The sequence below is a fragment of the Meriones unguiculatus genome, chromosome 6, assembly GCF_030254825.1.
Source record: "Meriones unguiculatus strain TT.TT164.6M chromosome 6, Bangor_MerUng_6.1, whole genome shotgun sequence".
Classification (NCBI taxonomy): domain Eukaryota; kingdom Metazoa; phylum Chordata; class Mammalia; order Rodentia; family Muridae; genus Meriones; species Meriones unguiculatus.
Window position 1 is genome coordinate 907,188 of NC_083354.1, and position 14,799 is coordinate 921,986.

The following is a 14,799-nucleotide window of genomic DNA, read 5'->3' on the forward strand; positions in this document are numbered from 1 at the left end:
GAACTACATATACAAACATTGTATGTCATTTCTTCAGAAACCTAAACTGTTGTCTTTGCAGGACTTGGAAGACATGTTCAGAAGGTGAGTATAGTCATCACTGCAAGCCAGGATCCTTGAAGTATGCCATAAAATTGACCAAGCTGCCTTAACAAACTAAAAATATGCTTTAGATAGGAATAATACTCAATTGCTTGTGTATGATGTTTGAGATTGGTTTCATGTATATGACATCTGTTCTTTCCCAAGAAGTTCCTTCACTTACTACATAATAGTGAAGCAATGTGTGCAAGAGGGCTTGGTGATAAAATATAATCATAAACCTTGAGGCCCATCAGCAGGATTTTCTGGTAGTAGAACAAACAGCAGGACACATGGACAAAGAAATTGTTAGCAGGAAGGGTGCCAAGAAGAGGAGGAAACTAACCTGTCTCCTGATCTTGGGGTCACTATGATATCAGAAAATGCTTGTATGAAAGATTTTCAGTCAACTGGTTATTTGTGCTAATTTTGTTTGTTTTCTTTATCTTTGTGCATGCATGCATGTGTGCCATTGTACACGTGTGGAGGTCAGAGAACAACTTTCAGGAGTCAGTCCTTTCCTTCCACCATGGGTTCCAGGGATTGAATTCAAGTTGCCAGGCTTGTGTGGAAGGGATTTAACTCCTGAGTCACTGTCTGAACTTGGAGTGAGCATTTCTCCTAATCACTGTGATGGTGTCTTTAGCACCAGGCAGATCAAGGTCTTCTTCTTCCTGGAGTGAATCAGTGCAGCTGTTCATGCCCCAGATGATAAAACCAGATCTCAGTGCCCTGCCCATCACTGGACTGATTGAGAGGTACAAGTGCTTCCAAGGTGAGTGTCAGCACTGCTGAAATGACCAGAGGTGCCCTTCAACAATGAGATAACCTTAATACACATGATTTTCTTTTAATCTCCACTGGAAGATAAGTCAATGTAATTCTCATTTCTAATCATGTTTATTCACATGGTCATTTAAAAAATATAGATGAACATGAATATATTGTTATATGTGACCCAGGATGAAAATATAGTATCATTTGTTCCTTGAGACATAAGGAATGATGAAATGATTAAAGACATTCTAATTCATGTTAAATGTACCCAGATTGGAGATATTCAATTGTCTTTCCTTAAACATTTTAGCAGTTGAATTTATTAAGTACATGCACTTCTTAGATTAAAAATATACAAAATGTAGTGCTATACACTTGTAATTCCAACAGCATCATGCCGAGTCATGAGGCTTGCCCATGAGTTTGAAGCTAGGCTGGTCGATACAGTGAGTTCCAGGCCAGTCAAAAATATATACCAAGACTGTATCAAACAGAACTAAAAAAATAAACATAAAATAATTATATACACAAGGGTGTATATCATGAGCAAATAAAAATAAAACAAATTGATAGGATAAGAGAGAGGGTCTAAATTTCCCTGTTAGATCTAAATGTGAATTATACCCTCACAGGTAAGAGTATCAGAGAAGCCAGGAGATAAAGACAGACAATTATAACCAGCAAACCACTTTTAATGCATATTTAGCCTTTTCTTGAGTATAAACATGATGGATTTGCACATATTTATTCCCAACACAGATTTATGTTTGTTTGAGGCAAGTTTGGACTACAGAGTTAGTTCCAGCACAGCTAACACTATATAAAAAAAAAAAACACCCTGTCTCAAAACCTAAAATCTCATGTGTCAAGTTAAAACAAAATTAGCCAGCAAATACATATCTGTGCTTGATACCATTAAAATAGAATCCCACCTCTTAATATTTTTATAATGCTAAATCCAACTGAGGGGCCAGAGCATTCTTAAAAATGGCTTTAATTCTGAAATTGAATATCGCTGCTAATTGATAATTCTGAAATGTATACAAAGACTAATAAGGAAACATAGTCAGCCATATTTAATAGTATTTTATTGTATAATTGCAAAAAAAAGAGAGAGTGAGAGATAACCATACAGAAGGAAATACTTAAACAGCACTAAAGTGCTGGATTACAGCTTTCTATGACAATCTGTCCCCAAAACAAAAGAAAGGCCTGACAGGGTAATTGAAGGTGTCAGGAGGGTAACTATATATGAGGGAACTCTTGGCTACATCCAGGAAACTCACACATCCACCCTCACAATCAAGGAGCACACCAACCCGGCCCACTGGCTTCTCTATATAGTGTTGAAATTCTGGGCAGGTGGTGAGGAGACTGTACTGATTACCCTGCTTCACACATACAAGGAGAAATACACCCTCATGTTCAGTCTCTTGGCTGCCATTTTTACAGACTCCTACAGCCCAGTCCAAAGACTCTATTAAATTCAGCTCCCAGTAATATTTCCCAGAGGTGAAGCTCTGTGATCCCCAGGCAGGAAAATAGTGTTGAGATGATTTCACAGATGTCTCCTGATGGTGAAGTCTAAAGATGAATCTTCTCACAACATCAAATGGGGTCATCTTGTCACGGGCTAAGATTGCATTTCCAAATGAAATGTACACTGTGGAAAGAGGCAACATTTTAATTAAAATGAGCATTTTAATTGCTCAGGTGAGAGAGGTACCTGGAGATTGCCTGAGTTAAAAAAGAGACATCTAAGGCTAGAGGGTTAAATGTGGCTCAAACACTTCAAAGTCAAGAAATTCCACAAGCAACGGAATGGGATCCTGATGAAAACAAGAGGAGGGAGCTTCATCCTACTTCTATCATGTGACTTTTAATTACACCTGACAAAAGGAAGATGTGTTCATTGCTTCAAGGTCTAGAGTGAAGGCTGTCCTCAAGGGCCTCCATCAAAACTCATTTCTAAGAGAGGAGCAATGATAATCATACCTTTATTTGCATGTAAGCACTCATGTTTATACTCAAGGAAAGGCTAAATATGCATTAAAAGTGGTTTGGTGGTTGTAATTGTCTGCTTTATCCCCTGGCCTCTCTGATACTCTTTCCCTGTGAAGGTATAATTCACATTTAGATCTAACAGGGAAATTTAGAAACTGTCTCATGTCCTTCAAATTTGTTTCATTTTTATTTGCTCATGATATACACCCTTGTGTATATAGTATTTCTTTAGTTCTCTTTGATACAGTCTTGGTATATATTTTTGACTGGCCTGGAACTCACTGTATCCACCAGTCTAGCCTCAGACTCATGGGCAATCCTCATGCCTCAACATGTATGTACTGTTGGGGTTACAAGTGTCTAGCACTAAATTTTGTGTATTTTTAATCTAAGAAGTTCATGTACTTAATAAAGTCAACTGTTAAAATGTTTAAGGAAAGAAAATCGAATATCTCCATCACTGGGTACATTTAACATGAGTTAGATTGTCTTCGATTAATTTATCCTTCCTTATGTCTCAAGGAAAAAATGATACTATATTTTCATCCTGGGTCACATATAACAATATATTCATGTTCATCTATATTTGTTTAAATGACCATGTGAATAAACATGATTAGAAATGAGACTTACATTGACATATCTTCCAGTGGAGAGTAAAAGAAAATCATGTGTATTAAGGTTATCTCATTGTTGAAAGGCACCTCTGATCATTTGAGCAGTGCTGACACTCACCATGGAAGCACTTGCACCTCTCAATCAGTCCAGTGATGGGCAAGGCACTGAGCTCTGGTTTCAACACCTGGGGCATTCAACACCTGGCTGCACTGACTCACTCCTGCAAGAAGAAGACCTTGATCTGCCTGGTGCTAAAGACACCATCACAGTGATTAGGAGAAATGCTCACTCCAAGTTCAGACAGTGACTCAGGAGTTAAATCCTTTCCCACACAAGCCTGGCAACTTGAGTTCAATCCCTGGAACCCATGGCGGAAGGAAAGGACTGACTCCTGAAGGTTGTTCTCTGACCTCCACACGTGTACAATTGCACACATGCATGTATACACCAACATAAAGAAAACAAACAGATTAGTAAAAGTAAACAGTTGACTGAAAATCTTTCATACAAGCATTTTCTGATATCATAGTGACCCCAAGATCAGGAGACAGGGTAGTTTCCTCCTAGATGCTTTTTGGAGCCCTTCCTGCTACCAATTTGTTTGTCTATGTGTCCTGCCATTTCTTCTACTATCAGAAAATGCTGCTGATGGGCCTCAAGTGTTATGATTTCAAAAGTAGATATATTATCACCAAGCCCTCTTACATACACTGCTTCACTATTATATAGTAAGTGAAGGCACTTTCTGGAAAAGAACAGGTGTCATATACATGAAACCAATCTCAAACATCATACACAAGAACTGAGTATTCCATCTAAAGTATATTTTTAGTTTGCTAAGGCAATTTGATCAATTTTATAGCCTAGTTCAAGGATTCTGGCTTGCACTGATGACTATACTCACTTTCTCAACATGTCTTCCAAGTCCTGCAAAGACAACAAGAAGAGATTAGATTTCTGAAGAAATGACATAGTGTTTGCATATGAAGTTCATACAAATGTTAGTCATCATCACACTTATTGTCCTCTCAAATTTATTTTCATGTCTTAAGATAATACCAACCAAGCAAATGAGCAGAAGAGAATTCTTGATGAAATCAGACTATGAGGGCAATAATTAAGAAGAACATGCATTCATAGTGAACGTACATTGCTTTATATTGTCTACAAATGGGATTCCCTTGAGAATGTCTATAAAGCACAGGTATGCTTTTACTAAGAATATACAAAAATACATATTGTAAAAAGAAGACATTAACTCTAAATTTTTTTACATAACTTCATTAACTACATAATTTTTAAGTAGAGGCAAAAAAAACAACAAATGTTCGGTAACAGGAATAACTGAATTTGGGATTTCAGGGAAGCAAGCACAAAAGCAAAACAATGAGATACTGAATGGGGAATCCACAGACACAGGGTCAAAAGCTTGCTCTTTTAAGGTTATGACAGAACATAGTGTCTCCAGATTATCCCTAATATCCGCTGACAATAAGTGCAGGGAATGTAGACAGCTATCTTAGATGTAACAGTCCCAGTGGGGGCCTCAGATAACAAAGCCCTTTCATGCACTCCTCCATGCTCACCTGGAGCAGCACCACATATGGCTGCTGGGACATTGTCATCAGCTCCCGATACATTTCTATTAGTTGATTCCTTTTTCGGACCATCAAGCCTTCACTTTTCCTGAGTTTCTCTAAAAGAGCTTGGCATTAATTTTCCATACACTCTATATGTTGCTTTTCTTCTTCATAGAGGACTGATGTACTTTCCTATACTCCGTCCTGATCATTTCTTCCCGAAGAGTCACGTAGTTCTAAAGGAAAATGGACATTCTAGATCACATTTACAGAGCATTTTATCCTCTCCACTGATTCCTATGTTTAAAGTCGACGAGTAGCATCCTGTCAGTGTGCTGCACACACTGATTTTCTGCCTCCACTTTTCAGAAATGTGAATTATTTTCTTTCATTCATTTATTCTTTATTAATAGCACAAACAAACCCCATCATTTTCTCTAAGCATTTTCATCAATTTAAGGAGATCTGAGCCTCCTGAAGAAAAGGTATTCATTGTTAATTCACACATTCACTCAAAAGAGAAAATCTGCAGGTATTATTTAATCATCATGTGGCAGTCATAAGGTCAAACGCACTGTGCTGAACCGTCAGCAGATCACTCATTAAATGTTTCTGCCATAGCCAGGCCATGCAGTCTGAGTGCAACAATGTATATTACACCCAGAATTAGAGGCCTGCAGAAAAGGTTCTCCTAGTATCAACACCCATGCCTTATTCTCAACTTGTGAATGAGCAGGTTTGAGAGTTAGTTGCCTCAAGCTGACTTTTAGTGTCAGTCCCATACCCACCAACCACTGTGTTGGCATTCTCTTCTCAGCTTCTAGATTCTCTTGATTTTCTTGGATCTTCTCCCATAAAGATGTCATTTGCTTTAGAAGTTTTTCCTGTAAACAAGAATAAACACATTAATAGTCCTGATGGACAGACAATAGAAATGAATAGTTAACTTTAGGGAAAGTTGAAAATCACCATGTTCTTACTTTCTGACTTTGATAACTATGAGTTTTAGATTTCAGGCTGTAGAAATACAAAATACAAAATAACTCTTTACTCAAGTAGCATGATTAGTAAGCATGACTGAAGTCTGGGTAATTTGAATATGACTGGAATTTCCAAATGCTTCTCTCCAGCTAATTCCAATGTACTTTTAGTAATTTATCTCCAGTGACATACAACTTTTACAGATGTGAATTTACTAATTTTCTTCCCATCAACATCAGCATAATGTATTACAAAACTACAAATTATTTTACACTAATGGATTTCCCAATAGATGCTTACATTTTATAGTCACCCTTTCTCCATTAGCTGTTTTTAAAATGCCACCATTCAGAATGCAATGGTTTCCTTGTAACCAGGACATGGATCTTCCTGTGTTCTCCTAAACTCCCTCTCTCCACCTTTCAAGTTCTCTCAGAAATATCACTTACCATTTGCCCCTCAGAAGCTACTTTAATGGGACAGTGTCTGTGACCCTTGTTCTCCTGGGAGTCAGAGCACAATTGACAGAGGAGGATCCTGTTCTCTCACAGAAGATCCTCTTTGCCTCCTTGTGGGTCACACACTTATTCTCCTCAGAGCTCAGGTACTTCATGAGGCTGTCCTGTCTGGCAATGTGCACCAGTTTCTTCAGAACAACGTTGGTTCTGAAGTCCTTCTGATGGGATGGATCTTTACACATGGGACAGTGGACAGGAACTTGCAGGTCTTCCCAGGAAAGGCAGAGGCAGGCCCGACAGAAGCTGTGGCCACAGCTTGTGGTAACTGGGTCTGTTAGGCAGCCAAGCAGATGGGGCAGGTGAGCACTTCCTGGAAGGCCTGTGAGATGTCTGACTCCATTTTCCTGAGGAAAGAAGCAGAATTACTATTCTTGGACCCCAGAGAAACAAGAGACTGCACAAAATCTGAGTCAAGTTGTGATTCAATTCTGTCTATGGCAAAAGAGCTTTCATTTTTTTGTATAACCAAGAAGAAAATTAAGCATAGGATTGTGGGTCCTGCCCTTTACTGTTACAATTTTCCTGATGGAAACACAGAATGAGCTCATGATCTTCTGTGTCTTTCCATCTGCATTTCTTGTAGAGGCTTCAGCTTAAATTGGTACCTTGGTTCAAGGCCAAAGACATCTTCAATGGTGTAAAGTGATCAAAGTCCTTCAACTTCACACACTGCTCTTTCATCGCAGACATTTATTAGTAAAACACTGCCTTCTTGTCTATCCAATAAAATACACCCTACTTCACACCTTCTCCAGTAAATGCTTTTGCTTGATATCTGACATTAAGTTTCCACTGTTCCACCTTTTGATACATTGTAAACAGTATTCGTTATTTCTCTTAATTCTGCTACAAAATAATAACAAGAATAATACTTTATGTTGGCTCATAGCTCAAGGGTATTGGCCATCCTGCTGTGAAAGAAATGGTGGCAGGAGTTCAAACCACCTGTTCTCATGGCATCGGATATAAGGAAGCAGGAAGGAAGGAATGTTTGCTGCTCTGCTCCTCCTTCCCTTTTTCTTCAGTTTGAGACCCCAATCCATGAAATGTTGCAATGATCTCAGTAGAATTTATGGAGACTCTTCCCACCTGACACAAATCTAACCCAATAATCAGTAATGGACTTGTGCAGTCATTTTCATATCAATCCTAAGTGACATCAATTGAATACTAGGAAAATTCTTCGTGGTAACCTGTTTGCTTCCCAAAGACACAACTCCTGCCTTGAATTTCTGGGAGGAAATCCTGAGGCATAAATGAAGCTCACACGACTATTTCAGACTGAGCTATCTAACCAACAGATGCTCATTTTTCATCTCTCTTAAATTTTACACAAAGAAATCATCTTGCTTAGATTAACTCCAATTGTTTATTTTTTTAAAGATTTATTTACTTATTTGTTTATTTATACAGTATTCTGCCTGCATGTATGCCTGAATGCCAGCGAGAGCACCAGATCTCATTATAGATGGCTGTGAGCCACCGTGTGGTTGCTGGGAATTGAACTCAGAACTGTTGAAAAAACAGCCAGTGGTCTTAACCTCTGAGCCATCTCTCCAAGCCTGATTAATGCCAATTTTGTGAAAATAACTTAAGTTTCTGGGATTTGACACAGATGGAGACAAATGGCTTTAGAGGTGGTCCAGAGTAACTCAAAATCCAGGACTAACACTCATTGTCAATGATTAGTTTAGCAAAGAGATTGTGCCTTCCTTAACTTCTCTAATGGTCATGTTTTCCACAAAGGTAATTTATTCTCTATTAGACACCTCACTCCATAATGCTTTGGAAGTACACAGAGATAACTAAAATCAAACACAAAAATTGAAAATTGCATCAGACTTTAACCTGAATGTGCTATTATAAACAGAATGGTGTGATTGGTGCTGTCTTCAATTGCATGTAGCCTTCCAACCCAATACAAAATCTGTCAGGAATAATCAAATCTTCAACACGGTAGACTATCAAGCAGCTCTTAACATTCAATGTAGTTCACATCAAAATCACAACACAATTATTTACAGACCTTGAAAAACAACTCTCAACTTCATATAGAAAAAAAAAAAACAGGATATCTAAAATAATTCTGTATAATAAAAGAATTTCTGGCCCTATCACCATCATTTCAAGCTGTACTACAGAGCAATAGTAATAAAGATTAAATGGTATTGGCATAAAAACAGACAAGTTAATGAATGGAATCTAATCAAAGACCCTCAAAGACCCAGAAATAAACTACACACCTACAGACATCCGAGTTTAACTGGATGTCTGCATGTACAAGAATGCAAATACATCCATATTTATCACCCTGCAAAAAACTCAAATCCAGGTAGATCTAAGATCTCAATATAAAACCAGATATACTACATCTAATAGAATTTAAAGTGGGAAATGGCCCTGAACTTATTAGAACAGGAGACAACATCCTGAACAGAACAGAACAATATCTCAGGGAATAAGATCAACAATACATAAATGGAGCCTCATGAAAATTGGAAAACTTCTCCAAGGCAAAGGACACTGTCAATAGGACAAAATAGCAGCCTTCAGAGTAGGAAAAGATCTTTACCGATCCTATATCTGACAGAGGACTAATATCCAAAATATATGAAGAACAAGAAATTAAACACCAATAAATAAATAAATAAATAACCCAATTGAAAATGGGGTACAGCACTACAGAGAGATATCTCAACAGAGGAATATTTAATGTTTGAGAAGCAATTAAAGAAATGTTCTATGTTTCTAGCCATCAGGGAAACCGTCTCGTGGTGTGATTTGTGTTCCTGCTGTGTAACCTTCACAGCCGCATGTTTCCTAACATTGGTGCATCTTGGCCAGGATAAGTTCCCTCCATGGGCACACTGAGTGGAGAGTGCCGACACCCCACCAAGGCTACTGGAGCCCTATCTTGCTCCAAATCCTCCCGAGATCTCCACTTTCTGGCAATCAGATCGCTAATGAGACATCCAACACCGGCTGGATTGGTGAGTTTCTCTGTTGGTCAGCATAAACGTTTCTCTGGGCAAGGGAAGAGTGACCATTGAGAGTCCAGCACCTTCTCACTGCTCTTTGAAGCAGGGGACCCCCTCAACCAAGGTCTTCATTGGCCACAGTTGATCCCTATTGCTGGGCCTCCATCTCTATTAAGGCCTCAGTTTCCCCTGGGAGAGCTTCCCCATTAGCACACAGTCTCGTGTTCACCCTCCCTCCCTCTCTCTCTCTCTCTCTCTCTCTCCCTTCCTCCCTTCCTCTCTCTCTCTCTCTCTCTCTCTCTCTCTCTCTCTCTCTCTCTCGCTCCTGGCAAGTCCTAGCTAGGCAAACTATTGTGCTCTCTGTCATGCTCCTTGCATCTGCACTCCAGTCCCTAGCCACAAGGTGACAAGCTATTGCATCAGGTAGCACCTCTCATTAGAGTGGCACCTTCTTTCAGGACACCTCTGAAAGGTCACCAACTCCCTCGCCTCCCGATGGGGAACGCCCAAACGTCTGTCCCTCCAGCGTCCCCACTGGGATGTCTTCTGGAGAATTTTAAAATTTTACATATGGAACCTCAGTTAAGGGCTTCTAAACTCATACACCTCTGTAATAAGACTTGGCCTAAAAAAAAAAAAAAAAAAAAAAAGACTTGGCCTACATACTCTTTAGGTAAGGGTCCAAATTGGCCTATTAATGGCACGTTAAGTCCCAATATTTTATGGGATCTTCTTAATTTCTGCCAGCAATCTGGGTAAATGGAAGGAGATACCCTACATTCAAGCTTTCTCTCTTCTCCGCTCTAAACCTCCTCTCTGCTTTTCCTGTTCTCCTGCCCAACTTCTAACTATAAAGTCTCAACCTCAGGAGTTCTCTACCTTTGACCCTGCAGATGAAGCTCCACCCTGCCGCTCTCAACCTCCAGTTACTCTGGAATCCTCACAACCTCTGGCACCTTCTCCCTCTGCTTCTACTCCTTCCTCTTCTCCTTCAGTTTCTCCAAAACCCTCGATCCCTTCTCTGGCAGAAGACTGTCCGAGTCGCCTCACTCTGGCACCCACTTTCAGCCCACCTACAACCCATTCATGTTCTATAGCAAAGTCTGCTCCCCCTACTTGGCATAAGCCAGCTTCAATCTTTCCCTTGTGGGAAATAGCAGGTATATAGATGGCTTAATTAGGGTGCATGTTCCCTTCTCATTAATTGAACTTTCTCAAGTAGAAAAGAGATTAGGATCCTATACTTCTAATCCTTCTACTTTCATTGAAGAATTTCAATATCTCACTCAATCTTATAGTCTCACCTTCCATGATATTTATATGATCCTTACCAATAATATATTACCTGAGGAACACAGGCAAGTTTGGGAACAGGCTAGAATGCATGCAGATGAGGTTCACCAAACAAATTCTTCACACCCGGTCGGGGCGGAGGCGGTGCCCAACCAGGATCCACAGTGGACTTACAATACTCCAGGAGGCATTTTAGCCAGAGATCAATTCATGACCTGCCTTCTGCCTGGTCTCCGAAAGGCAACCCTTAAGCCAGTTAATTATGAAAAGCTCCAGGAGGTCATTCAGGACAGAAAAGAAAATCCGTCTCAATTCCTAGAGCACCTTACAAAGGCCCTCTTACAACACACTAATCTAGACCCCGAAAGTACAGAGGGCAGACAACTCCTAATGACCTATTTTTTCTCCCAAAGTTATCAGGGCTAAGCTTAAATCCCTGGAGAAGGGACCTCTGACTCCACAGGCAGAAGTCTTAGCCCTGGCCTTTAAGGTGTTCCATGGGAGAGATGAAAAAGCCCACAAACAAAAATACCAAATGCTGGCGGAGGACATCCGACCGGCCTTGGCCACTACCCAGGCTCCCTTGTCTTCTAAGGCATGAGGACCATCAGGTCCCTGTTTCACATGTGGTCAAAACGAGTCTTTGGCCCGGAGTGGTCCCACATGAAAACCACCATTCCACTGTGCCAAATGTGGTTAGTAGGATCACTGGGCCAGGGCTTGCCCTGACCCCCAAAAGCCACTAGTGCCATGTCCAAAATGCCAACAAGAGAAAAAATTGGGGTGTTGATTGCCACCGTTTCTCCCATGATATGGGCGTCACTCCCAGATCGCCCTCCGGCCTATATCCTAGGCCTGGCTATGGACGACTGAAGGTGCCCAGGTTCCCTTGACCAGACCACTATCATCACTAACAGGGAGCCATGGGTCAATGATCATGGTATCAGGGTGGGCCATCTCCTTCTTTGTGGACACTGGAGCCACTTACTCAGTCCTAACAAAGTACTGGGGACCAACTTCTCCCTGTAGTTCCTCTATTGTTGGGGTAGGGGGACAACTATGGCAGCCTTGCAGGACTCCACCACTTAATTGTATTTTTAGGGAAGTTCCCTTGACTCATTCCTTTTTAGTCATGCCAACCTGTCAAGTTCCCCTAATGGGAAGGGACTTTTTAGCCAAAGTAGGAGCCTCTATTTCCTTTTATTCCACCCATCCGCTTGACCCCAAGCTCGACAGCGTCCTCTCTCCTCCTCCTAGCCACCTTTTCTATCAGTTCTAATATGTCACTTCCCTAACCAACCTCTCAAGTGGACCCCCAAGTCTGGGATATCCAAAACTCCTCTGTGGCTAGGCACCATTCCCCTGTAGTTATTCAGCTACAGGACCCCACCCAGTATATTGTTCAGGCTCAATACCCACTTCCTCTTAAGAGTCTTAGGGGACTTAAGCCTATCATCTCTGACCTTCTAAGAAAAAAACTCCTCTGCCCCACTTGCTCTCCTTTTAACACCCCAATCCTCACTGTTAAAAAGCCCAATGGAACCTATCACCTGGTTCAAGATCTCCAGCTACTAAACTCTGCAATCGTTCCTCTCCACCCTCTTGTAGCTAACCCTTCTACCCTCCTCTCCCTATCCCCTCAGGCACTTCCCATTTCTCAGTTCTGGATCTCAAAGATGCATTTTTCTCTATTCCTTTAGACACCCAGTCACAAAGTATCTTTGCCTTCACCTGGACTGACCTTGACACCCTGGTCTCTACTCAGTTTATCTAGACTGTTTTACCCCAGGGATTCCCGGACAGCCCACACCTTTTTGGCTAAGCACCTAGCCTCTGATCTACTCTCCTTATCTCTCCCTAAATCTAAACTTATACAGTATGTAGATGACCTTCTCCTCTGTAGTCCATCCCTACAAGTTAGCTAAACTAACACTTCTGCTCTTCTAAATTTCCTATCCAGCAGAAGCTATCAGGTCTCACCTTCCAAGGACCAATTATTCACTTCTGAGGTCACTTACCTGGGATTAACTATAACCCCAACCCACAAGGGCATCACCCTTGACAGAAAAGACCTAAAACCGTCTCTGGCAGTTCCTTCTATTAAAGAAGAAAACTTATCATTTCTGGAAATGGCCGGTTTCTTACGGTCCTGGGTCCCCTCCTTTTCCTTCTCTTAGGCCCTTTGCATGAACCCCTTCTAAAACCTGTTACTAAGCCCTTCTGGAGGCTCCAACAGGTTCTTCTTGAGGCCTTATATCTTCCAGACCTAATGCGTCCTTTCACCCTCTATGTAACAGAAAAAGAGGGATATGCCCTTGGAGCCCTGGGCCACCAACTGGGATCCTCCTTTGCACCTGTAGCATATCTATCAAAAAAAATTAGACCAGGGTTTAGCAGTAAAGCCAGTAATGTACTTCTGCCTAACTTTCCAGTGTGAACATGGAGATGGGGGCTAAAAATAGATGCTAAGTGTATGAAAAATGGCCAAATTCCATTGGTGGCTGGTAACCAATAGCTATGCCCACAGAAGTGTTAGAGTTCCAGACCATGGAACACTTAAAGGTTTATAAAGGTTATAAAACAAACAACTGATACTCATTCAGTGGGATGCAGTTTTACCTGTTACTCTCAGAATGTTATATTAGATTTGCTGAATATATATTTCCTTTTGTGTACCAAAAAAATTCATATGAGTTTCAGGATGTGACCTGGATCTGGCATAGCTCAAAAGGATCGCAGGTGAGATTTTACCTGTACTTCCCATTTGATAGACAAATTTTAACTTCTGCCTCCAGTCTGAATTTGTCTCAGCAGATTTTCACCTGTTTGACTCAGTTCCGGGATCAGCTATGGACTGCAAGCTGAAGTCTGGACTTCCTGGAAACTGACATGATTGCTCCCTGCCTCTTCAGGTGGATCAACTAACCAGATGCTTGGGACTGCCCCATTGCCCAGTCTTTGACTGGCATTTCAGCCTCCCTAGCCCCTGATGCCAACGGTCCAATTGTCACACTGAAGAAGCTACAGAAGATGGAAATTTGCCCAAATCCCACCTAGCAGGCTGAAATGCTAAGTCAAAAGGGGCTGGCTCCCTGGCATTAGCTATTATCTTGGGCATCTACTTAGCTGAAATGGAAACTAATATTGCAACAACTGGGCTAAAAGCCTAGAGAGACACTAGAGAAAAAAGATAATAGTTCTCCTTGGCTTACTACCCCTATATCCACCCTGAAGTGACCCCTACTCATTTTGATTTTTATCTTTGGGACTTGCATTTTAAATTGCTTGATGGCTCTCATGAAAAAATGTTTGGGAGCAATACACTAATGGTACTCAGATCCCATTATAAAAAGGTAAATCTATAGGATACAAGGGGTCATATCTGGAAGACCCAAGATTGGGTCTTCAAATGATCATGGGAAAGGGGAAAATGAGAGACCAAAAGATTAAAAATTAACAGTTATTATTAAGTCCTGAACTAGGTGGGTGGAGAAGTCCAGGAATGCCGTGAGGGGAAGAACCGCCTTACTGCATTCTTTCCCCACCCACTAGAGATACAGTTGCTGGGAAACTGGCTCATCCCCCTAGGGAGGGACACCAGGTCATTAATGGTCTGGGACCTTCCTATAGCCGATCAATTAAAAATGTAGCATTTTGACCAATAGATGTTTGCCAGGCAGGAATCACCCCTGCCTTGAGCATGCTGGGGGCGGGGAGGAAGGTGGACTAGAATCTTTAAATCACCCAACTAACCTGAGCACAGGGCTCTTGATTCTCACTGCTTCGGTGGGGCGGAGGGAGTGAGCCCAAGCGGCAGCTTGTAATTTACAATACAAAGAACCTCATGTATTTACAGCGGAGTCTATTTATTCCTGGTCTTTTGGGCATCACGAACTGGGCAGAACAAAACCAAAGGAACAGCTTGAGGTCTCTAGCTCTTGAGACTTTCAGAGTCCCATATGGAAATGG

The 14,799-nt window shown here is 41.1% G+C and overlaps 1 pseudogene; it reads right to left on the reverse strand.

Moving 5' to 3' along the window:
- Positions 1-4,380: 4,380 nt before the first annotated feature.
- LOC110558757 (tripartite motif-containing protein 43-like) lies at positions 4,381-6,899 on the reverse strand (annotated as a pseudogene).
- Between the last annotated feature and the right edge of the window lie 7,900 nt (positions 6,900-14,799).